Source organism: Chionomys nivalis, chromosome 3 (genome assembly GCF_950005125.1).
Source record: "Chionomys nivalis chromosome 3, mChiNiv1.1, whole genome shotgun sequence".
NCBI lineage: Eukaryota > Metazoa > Chordata > Mammalia > Rodentia > Cricetidae > Chionomys > Chionomys nivalis.
In genome coordinates, this window is record NC_080088.1 from 123486457 (window position 1) to 123512197 (window position 25741).

The 25741-nt window shown below is 51.3% G+C and overlaps 1 long non-coding RNA gene across 3 annotated transcripts in view; it reads left to right on the top strand.

The window, feature by feature from the left end:
• The first annotated feature begins 4786 nt into the window (after positions 1-4786).
• LOC130870979 (uncharacterized) overlaps positions 4787-25741 on the top strand; it is a 29331-nt gene continuing 8376 nt past the window's right edge. The window contains exons 1-8 of one of the 3 annotated variants that reach the window (XR_009056804.1): positions 4787-5153; positions 5387-5442; positions 5573-5682; positions 8717-8844; positions 10486-11441; positions 11662-11753; positions 12063-12312; positions 19821-19869. This is a non-coding gene — a long non-coding RNA (uncharacterized LOC130870979). Of the gene's footprint in view, positions 5154-5386; positions 5443-5572; positions 5683-8716; positions 8845-10485; positions 11442-11638; positions 11754-12062; positions 19801-19820; positions 19870-25741 lie in introns of those variants that run through there. The other 2 variants (XR_009056805.1, XR_009056803.1) reach the window with 2 other exon arrangements.

The window sequence follows — 25741 nt, forward strand, 5'->3', positions numbered from 1 at the left end:
ACAGCAGGGGTTCTGACTTCTCCCACTCATGACCCTTTCACCTGAAAAATGTGGACCTGATCCTGAGTGGGAAGATAGTGGAACAGGTGTACAAAGGAAGCAGTAACCAAACACACACCACAGAGAGATTAACATCAAGGCTGAGGAGAGCCTAGTGGTGACAGAGCTTGCTGTGCACAGGGGAGGGCCTGAAGTTTGGGTCCCTGAAACCCAAGAAATGCTGGGTGGTGGACATGGCACCTGGCCGAATTCTAGCCACAGAAAGGATGCCCCAGGCAAGCTGGCTAGCCATATTGGTGAACTCTGGGTTTGATCGAGAGTCCCTGACTCAGTGAATAAGTAGGAAGAGCAATGTAGTATAATTTCCATTATCAACCTAGGGGCCTCGACATACATATGAACACACAGTCACACATGTGTGGTCCCCCAATAGACACGCACTTGCACAGTAACATGTATACAAAACACCAATATACATATTACATCACAGCATACACATAAAAATGGAAAAGTATTTTTTAGAGTTTTTATTTACTTTAAATTAGGTATAAATGTGTGTGGGGGGGATATGTCCATATGAGTGCAGGTGCCAGAGAAGGCCAGAAGGGAGCACAGGATCCCCAGGAGCTGATGTGGGTGCTGGGAAGGGCACTCAGATCCTCTTAGGAGCAGTACTTGCTCTTAGCCACTGAGCCTTCTCTCCAGTCCACACATGTCTTACTTGAAAACACTTCTTTAGGCCAGGTGGCGGTGGTGGCGCACACCTTTAGACCCAGCACTCAGGAGGCAGAGACAGGTGGATCTCTGTGAGTTCAAGACTAGCCTGGTCTACAGAACGAGTTCCAGGACAGTCTCTAAAGCTACAGAGAAACCCTGTCTTGAAAAAAAAAAACAAAAATAAATAAATAAATAAAATAAAGCACTTCTTTTATATGAGCTCAGCTTTTACCAGAGGCAGAAGGTCACACACGAGAGGATTTTACCAGATGTCTGATCCTGCAGAACCCAGGGCATTTTCAGCTTTTCAGAGTTGATTAATAGTTTGATTTTATAACTGTCAAATCTGAAATGCTATTTCACATATGGTACACATGGTAGAAACATTAAGGCTAATTCAGAAAGTTCTGGAAATTCTGTCCAAGCCCAAATTCATTTTTTTTTTAAATGAAACCCAAGTCAGTCACTCAAATAGCAATTTTAAATTCAAACATTCTAGCAATCTAATCCAAAGGTGAACCAATTCATACTGAGAGCAATGGCAGGAAACCAATAAATGCTCGTTTGAAAGGAGCAAACAACTTTGCATACAGTCTGAGCCATAATTCCTAATGTAGGCCAGTCCTAGGCCTCGGCCTGGACACTTCAGGCTCTGAGTACCGTGTGTGTGTTGCGTGTTCAGAGCCAAGGCTGTAGGGAAGCCATGAGATACAACATGGGGGCACTGCCAGAAGCATCTTGGAGTCTTACATGCTCGATTTTGGATCTTTTTTTTTTTTTTTTTTTTTTAAACCTTTGCATTTCAAAAGTCTCTTACTGATACCAGTTTCTCTTGTGACCTCATATTCAGTTACATGACCCAATACGAGGCTGTGACCCTCAGTTTAAGCAGCTAAAATCAGGGCTGGGAAATGCCTCCGTGGGTAAGAGTGCTCGCTGCACAAGTGTGAGACTCTCTTCCCTCCTGTGAGACCTATGTGTCCCAACGTGACGGCATGTGACTTCATGTGGAGCTGTGAACATGGAATAGCGGACAGATCGTGGATAGCGGCTGCTGTGGTGACCTGAGCTGGTGTTCCTTCTGAAGGGAGACAGAAGTTAACTCCAGGGCGGTGGCTGCACCCGGGAAGGACTGCAGCACAACAATGCATTCATGCTTAGCTAAGTGTGGCTCATTGCTTCCCAGGGGACAATGGACTGAACATGGGTGCAGATGCTGTCAGAGTGCCAGGTTCCGAGGGGCCTGGCTCCCCCAAGGTAAGCCTCTGGCTTTCTCAGAGTTTGCCTGAGAGACTTTATGTGTTTGAGTAGAATGGTACCAGCAGTTTCTCAGAGGGTTGGAGGAAGGGTAGGAGGAAGGAGCGAGGGTAAAGCACTCAGAATAGTGCCCTACAAGGATGTGGACATAAATTTGACTCACTGCTTCTGAAGAGGATGGTGGGACTTGGAACTAGCTGCAGGGACTTGATGGGCCCAGTTCTCTAGACGTCTCTTTAGGGATGAAAAGAAGAATGTGCTCTTCTGTTTCTTCTTTCCTAGAACATTGTCACAGAGTACCCCTGGAATTATGGGCTGTTCCTTGAAGCCATAACACCCCATGTGAAGGGGTGGGGCACCAGGTCAGATTAGGTGCCTGTTTTATTCTCAAGTGCATCTTTTGAAGTCTGATTGCCCTGACAACCAGCACCCAACAAGAGTTGCTGGGATCACTTTAAAGAAAGTTAGACAGGGGATATGGCTCAGTGTCTTGGGGGCTCTAGAGCTCAAGACAGCTGCGTCTGTAAGCATCTCCCACAGACAGGATCTTTGGCCAGCAATGGTGATGTTGGTTGTGTTCACTCACCATCGCAATGAGATGAGGGTCAGAGTTACACAACCGAGAAGGTGGGATGGATTCCATCTCTCACTGCTAGGCTGTCTGGGAATCCCAAAGAACACACCGTGTAGAGGGAAGAGAGTAGAGAACGGCACACTCCATTTTGTTTTCAGCAGATGGGCAAAAGGAGGTCAAAGGTCTAAGTGTATCCACAGGACTAGATGAAATGATGGAGAACCAGGGACAGAGGATATCTGGCAAGCCCAGGCTGGTTTGCGGGTCTGCTAGACATGAGGTCTATCACTCCTTGCTGCTCTCAATTTACATCTCACCTGGAGTCTATTAGTGCCAAGCACAACCGCTTTCACACAGAGCCCACAGCATCCCCTAATGTATCCACGCTGCCCAGTACTTGCCTTGGCGAGATGTCTCCAGACACTGGCAAGCAGAAACACAGACATACCACTGATTTCTGAAAAGATTAAGATGAGGACAAGAGAAGTAGGGCAGTGGCAGGCAAGTGCGTCATTTCCTGTGTGGATAATGAAACTGGACCGGTAGAGGATTCAAGAACACGGTATAAGAAAGACAGTTGACAGTTCATCTTCAAGGTCAGCTTGTCTGGATTTGGGGTCGCCTGGGAGACACATCTGGGTGTGCCTGTAAGAATGCAGTCAGAGCGGTTTGGCTGAGGAGGGAAGACCCACCTGGATGTGGATGCTGGGGCTGAGTTGAGCAGTGATCTTCACCCCTCTTTGCTTCCTGCCTGCAGATGAAGTGTGAGCAGATGCCTTACATGCTGGCAGCCATGCCTTCTCCACCATGCTGGACTGCTGGACTGGTTTGGCTTCCTCAAATCAGGAGCCACGATGAACCCTCCCCTCCTTAGGCTGGTTTTGTCAGCTCTTTGACTATGGAAACAAGGCCGACAGGGATTGCTTGGGCGTCTCAGAGAAGAAAGAGGCCATCTGTGTGCACCCTCCCTGTTGGCTGCCAGCCTTTGGGCTTGGATCACGGGGAGGTCAGAAGGGGAAGCCAAGGTCCGGAGCTCTGCTCTAGGAATCATGACCAAGCACGTTTGATTTGCTAATTGGCCCATATGAGGGCTTCGTCCCTGGCAGGGGAGTATTCTAGGCTATGCTGGTGCCATCAGTTATCCCAACAGCTCTGCAAGTTGGATGTGCACTTGTGGGTCTGCTGAAGGGCAGGCTGGGGTTCTCAGCGAGAGATGTGCACAGGAAGCACGAGTTCAAATCTCTCGTGGGTCCCTCAGAGAGGCTGTGTGCAGCCACCATCACCTCTCACAGCCTCTAGATGTGAGCAGTGAAGATGAACAGATACTAAAGTGTGCAAATGAAAGGTGAGGGCTGGGCCAGGCACACAGTTGAGCAGGTCACTTGCTGCTAAGCCTGGCCTGACTCCCGCCGAGTTCCATTCCCTGAACCTGCATGGTAGGAGGAGAGAACACATTTTGTTGTCCTCTGAGCCCCACAGGCACACTGTGTGAGGGCCCATCCAGAGCTACTAAATAAATTCATAAAAAAAATTTAGAAAAGAAAAAAAAAAGGTGAGCTAGCTTAATTAGGAGAATGGCTTGGTGCCCCCAGTGCAGCCGTGCACTGGGTGCCCTTTCCCTATTTAGCGTCTCTCCCCTCCCCCCAGACTGGAAAGGGATAGAGACCCAATCTGGGAAGACACCCATGCACATCTGGTCACATCTGGTCAAGGGCAAGGTCAGAGCTTAGATTTAAGCTGAGGATCAGTGCCCGTTCTAGAAGCAGGGATGATCTAGCACAACGGTTTCTCAGCTGGAAGGGGCATTAATGTCGCCTGGTGGTTCCATTTTATAAGTTTTGGTTCGGTGGCACTGTAGTGGGACCGAGGAGGTGACAATTACATCATGGTCTCGAAGGATGTGTGGATGGTGTTAGCTAGGAGCATCACAGAACCGCAGCTCTTGGCGACTCTTTAGCATCCCTGTGGATATGTGCCAAAGAGTGCAGGCAAAGCAGATGCCCAAACTGTAGATGGTTGCCACAGACTTGGGTTCGAATCTTTTCAACCCCCTGACCATGGGTCTACCTAGCAGAGTTCCCCGGGAGCCACGCCCGGGTCCTGTGGGCTAAGGTAGGTACCCGGTCCTCTTTTGGGATCCAAGCCTGGGCTTCTCTTGCTTTAGCACCAAGTCCGTGGCCGCGCCTCCGACCGTCGCGCGCCTCTCCACTGGCCAACGTTGCTATGGCAGCGCTGCAGGCAGGATGCTGAGGCCGAGGCTCGCACTAGCCCCTTTGTGAAGCGCGGGGGAGATGTTCACCCCACGTCAAGCTGCCCTGACCCTCGGACTGCAAGCTGGGTGCTTGTCGGGGGCGCCCCCACCCCCATCCCGGAGGCCGGGTGCGGCACCTCCGCCCGCCAGCCGCTCCTGCATTAAAATTTCATGGGCGCTGCAGTAAATGAGAAGACGAAGCCGGCTGCACTGGGGGGGCCGTAGGGAGGGAGGCTGCGGACCAGTGCGGGGAGGAGTTTACGAGGGGAGGTGCTTGCAGGGGCTCCCCCAGTTCTGTTGAAAGCAGGGCACAAAGAGCCCTCTGCACTCCAGCCGCAGGAGCGAGGAGCCGAGGTAAGCCGGAGTCGCCATTCCCACTCCCAGCCCGGCACACCTGATTCCTGGGAGGGCGATGGGGGTCTCACAGTCCCAGGGCAGTGGTGGCCCGCACTGGGTGGGTGACGGGAGCCCCAACCCACAATGGCCAGATGTGATGCTCCAATGGATGGGTCATGGGAATTGGGACACGGAGGGTGCTGGGGGGTCATGTTCTGAGGGGAAACAAAGACTCTTCCCTTCCCCCACAGCTAGATCTACATGGTGTGTGGAGACCCCAATACACACCAACCCACAAGGTTAGCAGGTAACTGCCTAGCCCGGGGACTGCACCCGGGAGATCTCAGCAAGGAGGGTGGGTTAGCTGGTGATGTCCCTGACTCCCCTTCCCTCACGCCAGGCCCTTACCCTTCCTCCACTTCTGGGACTCATTCCAGACTGGGGCGTCCAGTGCATCTCCGCACCCTCATTGCGACATCGCTCTGGATGATGATCAGACATCCTCCCTCGGGGAGCCACCGCTTTGGAAAAACAGCCCCGCAGAGTGGTAAGAACCCATTTTAGAGATGAGGAAAAGGAAGTTCAGAGAGGGGTATCAGCCTGTCCAAGGTCACAAAGCCAATGATTTTTTAATCCAAACAGGATGAACTCTGAAGCCCACGTGGAATCTCCAAAACGATCTGGGTCCACCCTAGTAACTTGGTTCCCCAACCCTCCTAGGCTCTGAGACATTCTCGGCAGAGGCTGGGGATTTGAGAGGGAAAGGTTCAGACCTCTCTCATCCTGGGCACGAACGAGATTATTTCTTGGACAGAGGGACCGAACGAGATTATTTCTTGGACAGAGGGATTCCGGGGACCCCGGCCTCCTCACTCTAGTCCCAGACTCCCAGCACTGGCCTCCAGGCGCCCGGGATTGCTGGCGCGCACTCCCCACTGCGGAGCGAAGTCGCGCCAGGAAAACGCCCCCACCTGCTGGAGGGAGGGGCGTGGGGAGCGAGAGCGAGCGCAGAGCGAGAACTTGCTGGAAGCAGGTTTGTTTTTCTCGACACCGAGCCGGGTGCAGCCTTGCTGCCTTCCCAGAGCGCTCTTCCCAGGAGAGCCTCGGGCAGGGATGAGTAACCTCACTCCCGGGGCTCTCCGCAAGTGAGCTAGTGTCCTGCCACGTGGCCCCGCGCTTCAGCACATCTGGAGCTGGGCTGCGCATCTGGAGGTGCTCAGAATGTCTCCTGCTCCCAGAAGGGGTCCAATGTCCCCCAACACTGCCCCCTCCCCGTCACCAACCGAGCAGCAGTTGCGGCAAGCAGGTTCCTGGGTCCACTCCATCGGATCCCTGTTTTGGGAGGAGACTGAACTCACCCCACCCATAGTCTGGTTGCTTTCCTATAGAAAGAATGCTATGTGAGCAACTTTATCTGCCTGCCCCACATTGTGTGTCCTTTAATATTCCTTGCGGTTGAGGTTGAGGTTGAGAAGGGCTCCGAAGTCCTTCCTATGCTGACCATGCTGAAAATTTAGCCCATCTCTCTGCCCCATAAGAGCACTGGGTGTGGGGGGGGCACACCTGATATCTTCAGGGCCCGAAAGAAGTACCCGAATCTTTCCCAGCAGGGTGAAGACAATCTCCCTTACCTTGTATTTAAAAAAAAAAAAAAAAAAATCAGTGTTGTCCAGGCATGGTCCTTGCAGTCTCAGTGCTTGGAGGCCTGAGGCAGGAGGATGCCAAGTTGGAGAATACCCTAGGCTACAAAAGAGTTTGAGCAAGTGAAGGTTAGTGAGAGAGAGAGAGGGAGGGAGGGAAAAAGGGAGGGAGGGGAAAGTCAGGTTAGCAGTTCACCCCTGCCATCTCAACACTTGGGAGGCTGAGGCAGGAGGATCACCCAAAATTAAAAATTAAAAAAATAATAAATTAAGGCAGAGTGTTATGATGTAACCCAGGTTGGCCTTAAATTTATGATCCTTATCCAGGTATGATGGTGCGGGAGCACGCCTTTAATCCCAGCCTGGGAGGCAGAGGCAGGTGGTCCTCTGTGAGTTCCAGGCCAGCCTGGTCTACAGAGTGGGACCCTGTAGTGTGGGCTCATATTCTTGGGTGTGGGGGGCAGTTGGCTGTGAACCAGTGTCAGGGGCCAATGCTGGGGGCAGACCCTGTTCCACACCTGCCTGCTGGGCCAGCTCACTCGTGTGGCATCTGCCCTTCTAGATGACCTTCTGCCTTCTGCTGTTGGAATAGTATGTTTGGGGCATTGGGCCTTTTGTGTAGGTTCAATGGGCCAGTGAACAGCTTGAGGCTCTGCTCTCTGTCACAGCCCCCCCTCCCCGCCCAAGTGTGTGTGTTGTGCCCCCGCCTGCCACTTTTGAGGCCTGGCCCATTTATCACTCTGTGAAACAATAGTCAAGATGTTCAGAGGCACCAAAAGGCTGAGGGTAACATCTGTCTCTCATTCTTTTCTGCATTGATGAGCTCAGATGAGGCAGGTGTTCCTCCCCCTGGTGCCAGGTGGTCCCTCTGGAGGAAGGAAGGGCAATGGCAGCCTTGACCATTGTTTCCCTGAGGGCACAGAGTAGGAAACAAATAAAAAGGAATCCTAACTGCTCTGTGGACGCCTGAAGATAAGCTACTTAGCTCTGGGAGGTGGCATGTGTCTGTGATCTCACTTGGGGGGTAGAGGCAGGAGGATGAGGAGTTCACAGTTATTTTTGGATACAGAGCAAGTTCCAGGCAAGCCTGGGCTACATGGGATCCTCCCCAACCACATCATCATCATCATCATCATCATCATCTTGCACTTAGATATTGGGTGTAAATTAGAGAGGTAAAGTGACCTGTTAAAGGCCACACAACAATTTATTTGGAGTCAAGTTTCAAACCTGGATCTGGTATGTGTTTGTGACAGGTGTGGTGCCACCTGTCCCTTAAAAAGGGGACTTAATGACTTACCCTGGGAGCATGAAAGCAGCTGCTGTAAACTGACCCCCATAGACATGAAACTTGTAAATTTCTACAATGTCTGTGGGTCTCTCTCATTCATCCTCTGTATCCAGAGTCCAAGAGGCTCTACCACCTGAGGTGAGAGCCAAGCCCTTCACTCTCCTCAGCTGTAGAATGGGGAGCACAGTCCAGGTCTGTGCTGGTTTGCTCTCAGCTCAGCTCCCTTCTCCGGCCTCCCCCACCCCTCCTCTGGCTTCAGGCACTTCTTTTGGTGCCCCACCTTTGCTCAGGTCACTTCCTGCAGATCTCTGGAAGCCTCCCCAGCTTTAGATCCCCAGGGGCTTCTGGAGCTCAGGGCACTGGAGACTCCAAAGCAGTTTGGGCCAGCGGGCTCTTGTCTGCTTCCTCAGTGTGGGCAACTGAAAGGGCAGGAGAAAGAGAAGCTGCCGGGACCTCCGCTGAAGCCCTTCGCCATCTCCCTGACAGCTCTTCACTGATACAGGAGCCTTGTGCCTTTCTTGGGTGACCTGGGTGTGCTAGGAGCTTTGGTGTGAACTGCATGTCCTTCCCACCTCTCTCTGAGGGTTGTGGTGATGCCAGTGTGTGCAGTGGTGTGTACCCACTCTTCATTCCCCCCCGCCCCGTGATAGGTGTGAGGCCTGTCCACATGCACATGGCTGCCGTGTCTCAGTGGTACCTGGGAAAGAAGCAAGTCTTCATCTCCTGCATGGATGCAGGTGGCAGAGGCCAACAGCTTCTGAGTCTCCCACACCTCAAGGTAGGAGAGACCTATGTCTTCTGGGTGCTAGTCCTTTGTCGAGTCTTCTGTAGGTGCTCCTGGTCTTGACTTGGTGTGTGGGAGCAGAACCAGGAGCCACAGTCTACACCACTCTGACCATGAACATCTCAGCTCTGTCCTTTTGTCATGCACGGATATCTTTTGTAGAAAATAATGCCGTAGAGGTGTAGTTAGCTTGTTTTTTAATTAGTGTACAAAATAATGGGTTTGGGGTAGGCAGAGTGCCTACCATTCACAAAGCCCTGGGTTTGACCCCAAGCACAAACCGGATGCAGTAACATAAGCCTAGAATCCCAGCACTTGGGAGGTGGACGTCAGAGGGTCAGAAGTTCAGAGTCAGCTCCGGCTGCATAGTGCGTTTGAAGCCAACCTGGGCTTTGAGAGTCTAAGAAATGAGTAACAGGAGCTGGAAAGATGAATCAGTGGTTAAGAGCACCGGCCACTCTTGCAGAGGACCCAGGTTTGATTTGCAGCACCATGCGGTGGCTCACAGATGTGGGTAGCTCTAGTTTCAGGGGATCTGATGCCACTTCCAAACTTCTCAGATACTGTACATGGTGCGCAGACATGCATGCAGGCAAGACACTCATATGCAAAAGTTTTAGGAAGCTAAAAAGAAAAACAAAACAAAAAAGAAACGTCTGTGTGTCCCTTTCTACATGTCCCCTCCCTGGCGCAGCCTTCAGAGGGCCAGTGGCTGTGACCTCCTGTATATCAGTTCTGTACCGCTAGGCCCTTGCTTATACAGCTTTATCATGATGCAGCACCTTCTGATTTAAGGGTGCAACCCAGGGATTTTGACTACAGTTACCAAGTCCTGCAGCTGTACTTAATGACATTGACGTGTGTCCATTGCCCTAGTGAGATCCCCAAGGCTGAGAATCCATTCCTCTTCACACCCGCCATGTGAGCGATAAACTACTTCCTGTCACTCCCATTTCTCTTCTATGGGCGTTTTGTATAAATTTGGCCACATCCAAATTTATTTTTATTCTTAGGTTTTATTTTTAATTAGACAGAGACAGAGACAGAGAGAGACTCATTATTCAACCTGGGCTGGCCTTGAACTCATGACCCTCCTGTCTCAGCCTCCCAAATGCTGGGATTCCAGGAGGGTACTGCTACCACATGCAGCTTGGACCTGCCTTTTTAAAGGAGAGACTGTGTAGTTTGTCCAAGGTGTGTCAATAACCCAGCTCCTTTAACTGCCCAGTTGATGCCACTGTGTGTCAGTATCGTTCGTTAGGGATTTTAATTTGCCCCCATGCTTCCTAACTGGGGTATGTCCCCTCTAAGGTTCTATGATGCCTGAGAATACAAGCAGCCTATGTTTCTGCATTTATTCTCTAGGCTGAGGGGCATGGTCACTGATTGGTAAAGATCCCGCCAAGTTTCCGCAATAACAACTCAGAGTCACACACTGCACATGTGGGATTGGAGAGCCACAGCCTCATTCTGGCTTTTCTCACTCCCAAACCAACCCATGACTTCCTTTCTATGCTATGAGACCCAGTCAGCCTGACCTAGGAGCTAGGGTTCCCCGGAGACTTCCACCGTCCCTGCAATGGCCAGGATCCTGGGTCTGCATGCTGTGACAGGATCACTGTGGTTTATTTGCAGACTTTCTGCTGGTTCCCAGGTCGCAGAGGAGAGCAGGGGATTGGGAAGGGTCGTGGGCACCCCGTGAAGCAGCCTTACAGATAAGTATCCCTTTACTAGTCCCGGGGCGCCAGCCTGCTCTCCGCTGGTGCATGTGCAAAGGAGGGTTGGCCCTGGAACCCCAAGAGGGAGGGCGGATGTCTGGTGGATGGCTCTGGCTCTTGAGGATGGCGTTTGTAATCTTGGGTAGGCTCCCTGGTCTTCCACATACACAGAGGCCTCCACAGTGTTTCCCACAGGACACGTTGCTTCTCTCTGCTCCAGGTTCCTGTGACAGCAGGCTGAGAGTGTGCTATGAGATGCCTCCCCTTTCTTGGATCAGGCTCTGGAAAACAGATGTAGTACAGTTGTCAGGAAAGAGCAAATCTGAGCCCTGGGTTGAGAGTCAGGGTGTCCCTTCCGTCCTGGTGACTTACAGTGGCCTGGACGAGCCCTGTACCCTCCTCTGACTCCAGACATGTTCTTTGCTGTGGTCCAGGAAGGATGGGGACTGAGGTGGACAGAAGGGCTGCTTTCATTCCCAGCCATTGCCTTGAATGGCTATTATAGTGCCTTGTATGGCAGGGCAGGATGTGTCCCAGGGTCCAGAGAGAGGGATAGGCTTCCAGCAATGGCAGCAGTACTGAGGTCAGAGCTCCAGGCCCCTACTCTGTCAGGACTCTCCCTCTGCTGGCCCTAAGTTGCCCAGCTTGCTCTGAGTTTTCCTGGATCACAGAGGAAACCACAGTGTCCATGTTTGTGAAGGATGCTCAGGGTGGCAGGGAAGGAGGAGGCAGGTGGCTCTTGGACCAAAGCAGGTCTTGGGCGTGGTCCTCACCTGGGCCAGGATTGGCTCTTCTGTCTTCCAGAGTCATGCTGTGATGTCCCTGTGGGGGAAGAGCTAGGAGCTAGGCCTGTGATGATGTCGATGATGTCAGGTACGAGTGAGAAGCATGTTTCCTTTTAGGAGGGTGGGGGGTCCTCTCTCTCACATCCCATGACCAGAGCCCTTCTGCCTCTGAGGGAGGCCTGGGAGCCAGAAGCAGAAGGCTTGCTGTACTTGGCCTCAGTGGGGAAGGTTGGACTTGATCTGAACCCCATAGTGGAGGCTCTGGGGGGTCATCATCTCACACAGATATGAACATGACCTTCTTTAAGGCCATGCTGGGTGTCCAGAGGTGAATGACAGAGACGTGGTCCTACTCTCTGAGATCTTCAGTAAGAAAACATCACCACAGCTCAGCAAGGGGGTGAGCTCTCTGTCCTGCAGAGTGTGTGTGTCCCTTTGGGGTGGGGTCTCATCTCAGACCATGGGGATTCTGGAGGTCTGTCTTCTCCTGTGCTCGGCCGCTTCTTGGTTCCTGGCCTTTGGGAGTCACTCTGGGCCACCTGCCATTGGCTTTCTGCTGATTCTTTGGGTGAACTCTGCCTTCCTCTCTAAGTTTATTGTAAAAGATTTGTGTCCCAAGCTCTCCCTTTCATCCTGTGTGTGTTGGGAGCACAGGATGCACATTGGACTATCTGGGGTACCTCACCTTCTTTCATTGTGCCTCCCCTAGATGTCTCCAGACCCTGGTCTGCTTTGGAGCCCTGGATTTTGACCTCATGGAATGGGGAAGAACCTGTCTCCCTGAAGATGCTGTCCTTTTCAATGCCAGAAATGGAGCCCCCTGGAGAAGAGCCATTTCTGGAAGATACATTACTTAGCATCCACCCTGCCTTTGATGAACAGATCCAGGGTGGGAGAGGGGGGCACTGGAGGCCCTTTCTGATCCCATGTGGACTGGAATCTTCCTCCAGTGTCTGGAGGTGGGGTGGAGCTAAGCCCCCTCCTAAGGACCTGTGGGTAGGGCAGGGACTCATGGGCATGGAGGAGGAGCTGCTGGGGAGGAGCCCAATGTCTGTCTTTTGTCTGTTTTTCTTTTCGTCTGTTTGCTGTTTGAATGGTGGTTCTGTTTGGGTGCTTCCTGGGTGAGGCTTAGCTACCTGCTGGTTGTGGTGAGAGGACCACCAGTCCTGGCCTGGGAGGAGCCTGGCTAGTCTCTGTGCAGTCAGCAGGGGACCCTGGAAAGAGAAAGGGTGAGTCCTGAGATAAGGAGACCCAGTAGGGAGGCTTACTGGCAGCCGCATATCTCCAGCTTCCTCAGTCACTAGAGAGTGGACTATACCCTGCAGGGGCTACGGAGCCTTTGCCAGGAGACAGGGCTGCCCAGCCATTGCCCTGTGTTGAGGGACTGAGGCTGGCAGACACCTGCACCCCTTCTCAGGGTGAGGTGACCTAGTGTAACCCCTGTGTCTGTTCTCCACTGTTGGTCACAGTCCCTCCGGAAGGAGATGGCTCTGCAATGTGTGGCCCTCTTCAGGACAGCCTAGAGAGCCTTCTCCCTGGGGCATGAGGGGCTGTGGGGTTTGGCAACAGAGACTCACACCCCCAGGCTTGAGGCTCTCAGAGCAAGATCAAGGTGCCAGAAGTAGCTTTATGTCCTTGTGTGGCCTTTCTCTGTGTTCAGAGTGAGTAGGCTCCTGGGATTTGTCCCACAAGGGCACAGTCATTTGAGGACCTAGGCTTAAGACCTCATCTGAGCTTAGGCACACTTTGACTCTCCAAACCTTCACATTGGGGCTGGGGAATCCAGCCTATGCCTCTTCGGGGACACAGTTTGGACTCTGACAGGGTCGTTTCACAAACATGAGTAGCTAGAGCCGTCTCTCCTTAAGAATTCCCATATTGGAGGAACCGATGAATGCCAAATGGGTCCACAGTTGTGGCTGCTATGCCTGGTGTCTTGGGAACATGGTGGCTGTAGCCAGTGCAGAGTCAGCTCAGGTCTTGGGGCACCCTCTGCTATACAAGTCACCTTGCTCTACCAGCCTCCATTTCCACTTTGTCATGTGGGCCATATGCTCTCCTGGTGGCCCCGGCAGCTTTCCAAGGGGTCCTGTGCCTGGTGTTCCATACAGTCATGTCCATGTGGAAATTTGGGGAGGTTAGGTTGAGGGCACATCTGGGTAGGTAGGGGACTTTCTGATCCAGAGGCATTGCTGCTTGGGTCACCCATGTCTGTCTTCCTGACAAGCCAGAAGGGAAGGAACCCTGTTTCCTGCTGCCAATATGGAGTCCACTCAGGTTCTTTGCTGTGAGCCAGTGTGGGAACCTGGTGCTGTCCAGCCATGCTTCAGACACTGGGGATTTCCTAGTCAGCAGGGAGAGAAACAGTGCTCAGGAAGGGGTAGATGATGGGCAGTCAACAGAGGCCTGAAAGGGAAGGAGACCGCAGCTCTGGCACTCTGGAGGGGTTTCCTACTCAGGCTGACTCAACCAGGGCTTTGGAGGCTGAGAAAGTTACGATTTAACTGAGTACCCTTGGGAAGAAATTAAAGCAAAAAAGTGGGATTTTTCACAGCCCAGAAAACGCTAGTGAGCAAGCTTCAGATACTCAGGGAGGGATAGGATGAAGCATTTCCTGTTTTTTTCTGGCTACAGAATTATTTTCTTACCAAACCCTGTCTAGAATGCAGGGAGACACAGGTTGGTCATCAGTAGTGCCAAGAGTGCTAGGTGGTATAACCAGGGAATGCGCAGGTGCCTTGGGGTTGCCTGGGAAGGAAGGAAATTGAAGGGACCAGAGGCGAGAGGGGTCTAAGCTTTAGTACACGGCCCAGTTCCCTGCAGTGTTTGTATGGGAGCAGCCAGAGGCCTGGGAGTTGACGATAGGAGAGATGTCCATTTCCAAGCATGGCAGCTCTGGGGTGGGGTGGGGAGGATAGATGTTTGGTGGAAAAGTCACTGATGAGTGTGTGCATGTGTGTGCGCCTGTGTATTTGTGTACATTTGTGCGTGTGAGAAGATCCTGGCTACAACCAGGGAAGGGGGTTTGCCCTCAGGTCAAGCAGAGGACATTTTCAGCAGAGCTGGAGTGTTTTGGGGGGCTCTGAAACCCACAGCACAGAAACAGAAGCTCTGGGCTTCCAGCAGGGATCACTGAGGTCAAGCTTGATTCTTGGAGGGGGTGTGTGTTGAGGGGTGTAGAGGCAGACCCCCTGCCCTGATCAGGCCCCATGTCCAGGTTGGTGGGGACAGGAGGTCTGTGATGGTGGGGGGGGGGTTGACAGGGGTGGGGTGCATGGTGTGATTTAACCTACTAACCAACTCAGGGCTCGGCCAGGATGCTGTGGCACGTGACAAGATGCCTGGTCTTCTGTCAATCGACTAATCCACTAACCTGGCCTGAGCATGCCCTACTAACCCTGCGGCAGCCAAACCCTACTAACTCTGCAGCCCACGGGCCTTCCCAGAGGCTGGGGCAGACGAGGCTGCAGAAGGCCCTGCCTGGGGCCTGGGATCTCTGTGCAGACCCATCCTGCAGGGCAGGGCACGCTAAGAGATGCACCAACTCTGCTGCTGGGGACTGTGTACCAGCCACCTACCCTCCGTGGTGGAATGGGACCCTTCTACTCCCCTCGATGCCTGTGGTGGGCAACGGAGGTGCTGCTGCCCAGCAGGGACTTCAAAATGGAAAAAGACAGGGTGAGGGCAGGCTGCAGGGAACTCGGTGCTATGTTCATCCCCTGAACTCGGGTGTTCTGCACACAGACCCTTCTGCCTGAGGCAGACACATGCTTTGAACCCTTAACCGTCTCTTCCTGTTCTTCTCTTGCCAGCTTTCTCTCCCATAGGCAAACTCTTTTGATTACTAATTGTCTAACCCTGGGGCACCCCACCTGCACCCCGCTGCCCCTTAACTAACTAACGGCCCCGCTGCCTTCTTCTCTCCTAGTGGCTCCTGTGTGTGTCTGCTGAGGTGCCCTGTCCGCTGGTGCTGTGCTCTGACCTACTAACCCGGCCCTACTAACAGATTTCTTTAACTAATCCAGCCCTGCCGAGCTCTGGGCCTCCTGGGGGCTGGTCCCTCCTTCTGGCAAACAGATGTCCCTGGACAGACCAGGCCAGGTCTGAGGCAGGGGACAACCATATTGGTGATGCCCAGAGGAGGAGGAGGAGGCTGTCCTGTGGGTGTGGGACGCTGGGCTCCGAGCATGACCTCTCTCCTCTGTGCATAGGACTGGTTGCCACCAGGAGTGGATGGGACCAGGGGATCTTGTGGGAGCCAGTGTGGGGCCTGTGGATCTAGAGTGGGCGATACTGGGCCCTACTTAGCCTAGGCCCTCTGTGATTTGGGCTGGGTAGAAAGCATTAGGAACCCCAGGGACTGGCCATCTTATACAGGACCTCGAGGGTGTGTGTTTGAACCTCGAGCCGACAGAATGGCACGCCCTCCGTGGAAGCTGTAAGTGAGAGTTTCCTACGTAGGAAGTCTGTGAAGGGGCCTTTCCCCGTGAAGCCACAGAACAAAGTCAGGCACTCCTCAAGTGAAGCCTGAGGGGATGGCATCCGGACACTGCAGTCTGAGAAGAGATGGCCAGTGACCAGTAGGCAGTGAGCCTGAGGGACCTTTCCCACTCAGGGGTGGGAATAGCGATCACACAGGAAGAAGGCATGAGGAGAAAGACTCGCCCCACACTTAGAAAGGACAGACTGCCAGCTGCCAGGTGCACAGGTGTGGAAATGCCTATGGGAAAGGGACATAGGTGCCCGGATATGAATCCCAAGGGCCCAAAGGCCACTGGGGAGGTCACACCAGCTGTTTATGTTTTGTCCTGTTTATGCTCATGCCTCTGCCCCAGCCAGCCTCCCCCAGAGCCCGCCAGCTGCTAAGCCAGGGCCACACCTGGAGGTGATTTCATGCCTCACCTCCAGTAGGCTCATGGCCTCTCTGGGCTAACCTCTGACTCCCTCGCACTAACTAGCTCTTACCCAGCTGATACCTGCCTCTCCATGGCTGCCCCAGGGGCTGACCACTAACAGCCAGCCCTGCCTATTGGGGGGGAGGGGCGGTATGGGCTCAGGTTCCTGGCCGGCTCCCTTGAACTACCCTTCCTCTGGACTAATTCATTGTTCCTTTCGGCAGAAATGAATGGCTGTGGCTTTCTCTCTAACAGGTCTCCTTTCCTCCCGCTATCAACACTAATGGCTTGGATGGCGGCATGGCCGGGAAGGGGCTTGTACAGGTTCGGAGCTTGGTGGATGTGTGGAGAACGTAGCTAGTGAGAGTAGATCACATGACTGCTCCGAGTCAGAGCTTCCAAATGTCAATCAAGGTGGTACCCAGGCTGGGGTGTGGCTCAGGCCAGAAGAAAGGATACTGTCATCTACTTGGTGGGGTCAGACCTACAGTCAGCCTTCTAGAGGTGTGGCCACTGACCCAATCCCATAATCTTATGACTTGCAGGGGCTGTCCTTGTAAGCAGAGGCAGCTTATAGGTTCCACCTAAGACACCTGTCCGATTTCCTCAAAGGATTTGTTATTTACAGGATCGCTAGAGAAGACCAGGGTCTGCTTTGAGTCCTTGTTTGAGAGACTTACAGAGCTTTATCCCTATAAACACCAAATCCAGACAGAAAAATCCACAAGGGCTGTAAATTCTCCAGCCACTCCCACCCTAGAAAAGCCCAGCTTCTCTAACTCTTCTGAGGCAACTCTTTTACACAGGGTAGGTGCACTGAGGCGAGGGTGTGTGGCTGTCAAAGAGTCTGAGCCTGCAGGAGGCCAGAGCTACAGCAGAAATGGAGGAGATGCCTCTTAGGGAGGTGGGTTAGCATACGAGATAGGGCTGGGACGCACCGCTGCTGCCCTCTCGTGGCCGCTCCGCTTCATTTTACCCACAATGCCCAGGAGCTTACGTAGCTGAGGCTGCCCTCCTGGGGCCCTGCGCTGCGCCAGGCTCTGCTCCAGCTGCTGAGACTGGACCGCAGCCTTCTCATCGAAGGCATGACGGTCCCGATATGTGGCAGTAGTTGGTCCTCAGTAGCTGAAGTTCTGTGTGGTGGGCCCAGGACAGAGAGCTCGAGTGAGGCAGGCAGGGGGAGAGCTCTCAGAACAGGCGTCACACCAGCCAAACCTCGGTAGGCAGGGCACGGCTGAGTACAAGCCCCTGGCAACTCAAGATCAGAGAGGATCCAAACAGATTCTGGGGGAGCATATTAGGTGAGGGGCTCATGGGGCAAATCCAAGGCCTTGTCTGCAAACGGGGACTTCATCCTTGGGGTGCCAGATGTGGTCTGCACTTGTAATTCGAGCACTAAGGCATTAGAGACAGATCTGTGGGGTTCACCGACCTGTCAGCCTACCTCATCATATGGTCTGAGCAGGCGGCGGGGCTGGGGTTTCAGGCTACTTCGGTCTCTTCAGCCCAGCAGGGAGGAGCTTGCAGTGTGTGCAGCCCACATTCTAGACTGCACTAGAATTTCTGGTCACTAGGAAGACCCTTTGGTTTAACTGTAAAGAAGCAGGGTTCATAGTGCTCACCCTCAACCCTCATTGGAGTTCATGAGAGATAGATACCTGGAAAGCAAGGGACAGAGGTGACAGGAACTTAAGACTTAATACAGGCCCCAATGGTGTATGCCTCCTCCAGAAGATCTGGAGGTAGGTGATGTTGACAGTGATGGTGTGTGTGTGTGTGTGTATGTGTGTGCGTGTGTGTGCATGCATGAGGGGTGGGAGAAGAGAGTATGACTAGAGGAAGTCGAGACACTGAAGGCGCATTCTCATTTGTTCCTGGGCTGCTCCTCCTCCTCTCCTTTCCACTGAACTTTAGGCTTGTTTTGAGCAGGATCCTATAGGCAGCAGAGCGGCCTCCTGTCTGAAGGTGTCAATACCTCTTTACAGCCTGACTGGAGGGAGGGGCCACTGTGGATTCTGCCCCAGGGTGGGCTGGTGGCCGGTTGGGAGCCCTGGTGCAGCCCTCAGGGTCCCCCAAGGGCCTCTCTGGAATCTGTCCTAGGGCCCATTGTTTTATGACAGCTCATCAAAGATGTGTGCATTGTTCCTGCTGGGGAATGCTGAGTGTGGGTCCTGGAAGCCTGCTGTAAAGCTGGGATTGTTCTGTGGATTCACCCACAGTTACTGGGTCTTTTGATGTTCATGCTTGTTGCTGAGTCTGTGTAAGATGCCATTTTGATATTAAAACTGGCACACACTGGAGAGTGACTGGTTTATGAGGTGGAGGGATGTGTTGTCTTGGGAAAGGACATTCAGCGGGGCTTCTGAGACAGGGTTAGCGGAGTTGCCAAGTCAGCCCAACAAAAGAAGCACTCCTTATTTTATTAAAGCATTTGGAGCCAAAGTGGCAGCACAGGGCTTTAATCCCAGCCTCGGATCTCTTTGAATTTGAAGCCAGGAAACCCTGTCTCAAAAAACCAAAACCAAACCAAAACCAACCAACCTAAAACCATACCAAACCAAACCAACCAAACAAAAAGAAACAAAAATGAGAAACAAACAAGCCACTTGGCTCACCAGGTGGAATGCTTGCTATGCAAACTTGGTGGTGAAACCCACGGGAGGAGGAGGAATCAGGTTCCCGAAAGGTGGTCCTTCGACCTCTCCACATGTGCATCCTGGGTGTCATCCCCACGTGTGCATCCTGGGATATCATCCCCCCACGTGTGCATCCTGGGTGTCATCCCCACGTGTGCATCCTGGATTGTCATCCCCTACGTGTGCATCCTGGGCTGTCATCTCCCCACGTGTGCATCCTGGATTGTCATCCCCCCGTGTGTGCATATTGGGCTGTCATCCCCCCCCCATGTGTGCATCCTGGATTGTCATCCCTCCACGTGTGCATCCTGGATTTCACCCCCCACGTGTGCATCCTGGGATATCATCCCCCACGTGTGCATCCTGGACTGTCATCCCCCACGTGTGCATCCTGGATTGTAACCCCCCACGTGTGTATCCTGGGCTGTCATCCCCCACGTGTGCATCCTAGATTGTCATCCCTCCACGTGTGCATCCTGGGGTGTCATCCCCCCACGTGTGCATCCTGGATTGTCTTCCCCCATGTGTACATCCTGGGCTGTCATCCCCCCCACGTGTGTGTCCTGGGATATCGTCCCCCACATGTGTATCCTGGGCTGTCATCCCCCACGTGTGCATCCTAGATTGTCATCCCCCCACGTGTGCATCCTGGGGTGTCATCCCCCCACGTGTACATCCTGGATTGTCATCCCCCCACGTGTGCATCCTGAATTGTCATCCCCCCATGTGTACATCCTGGGTGTCATACCCGTGTGTGCATCCTGGGCTGTCGTCCCCCACGTGTGCATCCTAGGGTGTCTTCCCCCCCAAGTGTGCCTTTTTTTTTCCTGCAATGTTGTGACATGTAACCTCCTTGGTGGAAGAGAAAAATGTGCTCAGTGCACGTCTGTGAAGGGATAATGAATATCTGACACACTCTACTATTTCCCTTGGCAGCACCAGTGACAGACATTACTTGATCACCTATCTCTCTTTGGGAACTGAGGTATGTCTTTAGGGTCTTTTTCAGAACAATGTTTTTGGTAACTATAGTGAGTAGTGAGTCTGCTTTCGTGTTTTTTGTTTTGTTTTGTTTTTTAACTTTGGAATTAGGGTTTGAATGGATTCTCCTGAGGAACATTTGAATCTGGGCATGACCAATTCCTTACTGTGTCCGGAGAAGAGCTGACTTTCTCTGAGCTACCATTTTCTTTGTACAATGGGGACTGTAAAGTTTTTTTGGCCCAACAAACCTCTCCACCTATGCAATAATCCAAATCAGACCAAATCAAACCAACTTAGAAAAGCCCAGGTTTAATGAATGCCAGCATTCCTGGGTGGCCCTCCGGAAAAACACTGAGGGGGGAAGGAGAATCGGGGAGACCATGTGTTCATTCTCTGGGGAGGGTAGTTTAAATAGCCTGTGGGAGTGGTCTTGACCCTCCATGGTGAGGAGTTGCTGGATGGTTTTCTCAGAGATGGAGTCTGGACTGCAGCAACTCCCGGGGAGGGGGCTTGGAATGGAACTTTCAACTAAACATTTCAGACTTCTTGTAAATATGGATGTCAGGGGGAGGGGTTGGGGTGACGCTTCCAACCAAACATCCCAGACTCCTTGAATAAAGGGGGCACCGACATGGGAGAAGGGAGAGTTGGGAGTTGGTGGGCTCACGCTCAGTGAGAGGTGTGGCTGGAGAGGCATCCGGTATACTGCCGTCCTGGAGACCTCAGGCAGCTGTTCCTTGAGGGAGATGAGAAGACAGCTGGCTAGGAGAAAAAATCTACTTATTACCAGCCCTATGAATGGGGCTAGCCATGGGAAGAGTCAGGAACTGCCAGAAAGAATGGGACAGAGAAGTGCCCCGGTTGTACAGGAGAGGCACGGGTGTATAAGTGAGACAAGAGAGCAGATATGTCCTTTAAAAGCAGAATTTAGTTGATAGGTGTCCTTTTGAGCAAGGAGAGCTGGTACCACATCTGAGAACTGTGTGTGAGTATGGGTGTGTGTACGCAAGATTTTTTTTCTTTTTGTTTTTTCAAGACAGTGTTTCTCTGTGAACTTACTCTGTAGACCAGGCTGGTCTTGAATGCACAGAGATCTGCCTGCCTCTGCCTCCTGAGTGCTGGGATTAAAGGTGTGCGTCACCACCGCCTGGCTGGTTGGAAGGGTTTTGCATTTGATTTTCTGGAGTTCTAAGCTTTTGCTTGACCCTGTTGCTGTGGGTAGGAGATGCTAAAGACTATATTTTTCACGGTACATTTCACTTTGGCACTTAGGGTGCAACTGTAAATAAACTAGACTTTGAAATCTGTGTTAGATTCCCAGTACAAGAATGGAGCTGCTGCCTGCTGCTGTCTTTTGTTTGTGAGACAGTCTCTTAGAGCCCAGGCTTGCTACTAATTTGTAGTACTTCTTGCCTCAGCTTCCCCGAAAAAATGTTTTTTAAAAAAGTAATTAATTTAAAGTGTGTGTGTGTTGGATTTTCCAAGACAGGATTTCTCTGTGTATCCTTGGGTGTTCTAGAACTAACTGTGTAGACCAGGCTAGCCTTGAACTCACAGAGATTTGCCTGTCTCTGCCTCTTGACCACCTGGCTTATTTTTATTTTTCAATAAGTGTATGTGTGTGTCTGAAAGTCAATTTGTAAACATGAATGTAGTACCCATGGGGGCCAGAAAACATGTCAGATCCCTGTGAGTAGATGAATTTGAGCCACCTGATATGGGTGCTAGAAACTGAATTCAAGCCTTTTTTAACTGCTGAGCTATCACTCCCAGCTCCTACAGTTGCTAAATTCTGAGAATAATATTCTCTGTTGAATGCCTGTATGACCACTTTCTAGGAATTTGAAAAGGTCAACTCATGTCCTGAAGTTTTAGGAATGTGTTGGGCTTTTTTTTTCTGGTCCTAACGTTTGGACAGGGTCCTTCTGTGAGGAGGGCGCATGCTCCAGCACTGTGTTGTCTCCCTGTAGGCTTCTCATCTCGAGATGCTGGGGAGGCGACATTCTGACTCACGATCCTGCTGCCCTAGCCTCCTAGTGCTTATGTCACGGGTATGAAAAATAAATTATGGGCACATATATTTATTTTATGTGCATGAGAGTTTTTTTTCTGCATGTTTATATGCCCACCACACGCATGTCTGCTGTCCAAGGAGGCCAGAAGAGGAAAGTGGATCCCCGAACTAGAGTTACAGCTGTGAGCCAAGGTGAGGGTTCTGGAAACTGAACCCAAGTCCTCTACAATGTAGCAAACTCTCTTAACTGCTGAGCCATCTTTCCAGCCGCCTGTATTTCTTGTCTTTCTTCTTTTTTTAAAATGTATATGCTGTGCATTTGTGTGAGCACATTCCACATGTTTGCAGTTGCCCCTTGGAAGAGGTCAGACAAATGCATTGAATCCTCTGGAGCCAGAGTTGCAGGCAGTTGTGAGCCTTCTCTGTTGATGTGGGAACTGGAGTCAGCTTTACTTAATGATTTATTTATTTTGCTAGTTTTTCTTTTTAATTAAAAGTTACAAAGAAATATAACAAGAAGGTATGGCAACTCTCCGTGGGTTTTCTCACTCAGCCCCAACAATTACTAGTTCACGACCAATCTTGTTCCATCTGCAACTTTAAACCCACTTTTATGGGATTTTATTTTTCTTTATTTTATTCTGTTTATTGTCCCTGTGGTGCTGGGGGTAGAGGCCAGGTTCTTCTGACTTTAGGCAAATGCCCTGCTGCTCAGTTCCCTCACTAGCCTTTGTGTACTTCAAAGGAGATCTCAGGTGTCATCCAGAAATACTTCAGGATGTATCAAAGATACAGGCCATGTTTTCTGAAAGTATTTCCTACTCAGAGGAAGAAGGGACTTTATATCTTGGCAGTTGCCTTCTTCATGGTGGCGAGAACTCTTGCTCAGTTCCTCCCCCCCCCCTTGCTTTTGGTGTGGCTGTATGTTCATCTGTCCTTTTCTTGATGAATTCTGGGACCTGCTTGTCCTTGGCTACACTGAGCAGCTCCATGAGCTGCTGATGGGGAGCAAAGCCACACACCTCCCACATGAACTTGGTGTGTTTGGTGAGGTGCCTCCAGCAGCCACTGTGCCTGGCTTGCCCTTGTTAAAGTCCACAGTCATAGGGTAGCACGGAACCATGCCTGCTGACAGCAGTAAGCTGCAGGACCGGAAGCCAGGCTGTTTGGTCTTCTCTGGAATCTTCAGCTTGCTTGCCATCCTCCAACCCACCTTTGAAGTCTGCCCTGACAGCTTTTGGTGTGTTATCATTTGTTTTGGAACAGGGTCTCGCCATGTAGCCCTAGTCTGGTACTTGCTGTGAAGACCAGGCTGCCCTTAAACTCAACAAAGATCCAATCTGCCACCTCAGTACTGGGATTATAGGCATGGGCCTCTGCACCTGCCATGTTTGTTTTGAGGCAAAGTCTTACTATGTAGCCCTTGCTGGCCTGCTATGTCAACCCCAGGTGGGCCCCCAACTCAGGAAGATCCTCCTCCCTTGCCTTCCCAGTGCTAGGCTTTAAAGGTGTGTGCTACTGTGCCTGGCAGTGTGGATTTTGCGAGCGTGAGCATTGTTTTGGTTTTCTTTTTTTAAATAAATTGTATGTTTATATTTTGCTGTCAAAATTTTTAAAAAGTGTCACCATTTTAGATATTAGAAGTTTGGCAGTTTGCACTGGGGCTGCCTGTAGCTCTGTTGGTAAAATGCTAGCCTCTCATTCGTGAAGCCCTGGGTTTTATCCCATGCACCATATAAACTGGACTTGGTGGCCCCTTCCTGAATCTCAGCCCTGGGAAGGTCAAGGCTGGGGGATCAGAAGTTGAAAAATGTCAAAGCAGGGAGTAAAACTATTATTGACCTGTATCCTCATTTCCAAGCAGTACTGCCTCTTGTCATCTACTTTGGGTTTTGGCAGCTCTGTTGGGGCAAACCCAGCAAATATCCCACAGCTACATAGATTGATCTAAGTAAAACTGTAAGACCCATTTGGGTACCTGTAGTACAAGACTGGCTCCAAGTCCTCCTTGTTAGTTCTTAAGCTGAGTGAGGACACAGAGTTTAAGTCGTGATTTTGAGGAATGCTAATGTGCAAAGATTTCTCAGAGTGATGTCCAAGCAGTAAGAGCACAGATGAGCTAAGGCTGAGCATGTTAACGATGTTTGTGTGTGCATGCTGCATGTTCATGAGTATGTGTGCATGTATGTTAACGATGTTTGTGTGTGCATGCTGCATGTTCATGAGTGTGTGTGCGCGTATGGAGAGCAGAGGTTAATATTGTGCATGCTGCATGTTCATGAGTGTGTGTGCGCGTATGGAGAGCAGAGGTTAATATTGTGCGTGCTGCATGTTCGTGAGTGTGTGTGCGCGTATGGAGAGCAGAGGTTAATATTGTGCATGCTGCATGTTCGTGAGTGTGTGTGCGCGTATGGAGAGCAGAGGTTAATATTGTGCGGGCTGCATGTTCATGAGTGTGTGTGCGCGTATGGAGAGCAGAGGTTAATATTGTGCGGGCTGCATGTTCATGAGTGTGTGTGCGCGTATGGAGAGCAGAGGTTAATATTGTGCGTGCTGCATGTTCATGAGTGTGTGTGCGCATATGGAGAGCAGAGGTTAATATTGGCCGTCGTCCTCGATTGTTTTCCACCTTGGTTTTTTGTTTCGTTTTTGTTGTTGTCTTTGAGTTAGGTTTTTTCCCTGAAGCTGGAGCTTACCAGTTTGCCTAGATTGGCTGGCTAGGGACCTCCAAGATTCCTCCTGTCTATCTCTCTTGAGCAGTACTGGGCTTACAAGTGTGTGCCACCACCTTCACTTTTTACATGGGTGCTGGGGATCTGAACTCAAGTTCTCATGCTTGTTCAGCACACACTTTGCTAGCTGATCTATCAACTTTTAAGAGTAGTAACTAGTATTGCTCACTATTAGAATGTAGAGTACTGTTTGATCATGCCAGCTTCTGTTACATATCTGATCCCTTCCAATCTGCCCATAGTGTACTTCCCAGACACACGACAACCCAAAACACTGCCACATATTTCCCAACATTCTTGGATATAGTGCTGTTGCTTTTGAAAAGCAGTGATTATCGCTTAAAACGAGCATGCAAGCTTTTATTAGTATATATATTTTAATTGTTTTTTATTTATTGATTGTGGGGGTGTGTTTGTGTCTGTGTATGTATGCTACCTGGAATGACAGCTGTGAACCACCTGACACGGGCGCTGGGACCTGAACTCAGTTAAGAACAGCAAGTACTCTTAACTGCTGAGACTAATTATGATCCTTATTACTTTAGGCATTAGTTTTATTAACGTATATGGGGTAGGGGTACAGGGAGGTTGTGCACATGCATTCTGGTGCCCGTGGAGGTCAGAAGAGGGTGTTGGATCCCTGGCACTGGGGTTGCAGGTGGCCGTGAATTGCTTGGCCATGGTGCTGGAAGCTGAACTGCAGCTTCTGGAAGAGCAGCTCGTGCTGGCAGCCGCTGAGCCAGCTCTCCAGCCCCTCACTAGGTTTGAAAACTGATTCTTTCTAGAGGGTTGAACATTCGTTTGAATTTACTGGTGTTTGGGTTTAAGAACAACACTTTGAAAAGGGACGTCACCCTAAGACGCAGTGCACTTAACTGGATGTAGGTCCACCTGGAATGCTAGTGTCTTAGGGTTTCTGTTGCTCTGATCACAGTGACTCTTCTAAGGAAAACATTTCACTGGGACTGGCGTACAGTTCAGAGGTTCCGTCCATTATCATGGCCCTCTCGATATTCATTCTTTTCAGCTTCTTTCTCATCATGTCTCCACGACCCCTGCCCTCCAACACACCTGAGAAGTATCCACAGCCAGTCTGCGTTTCTCTCTCTGCTCTGGACCCTTCCAGA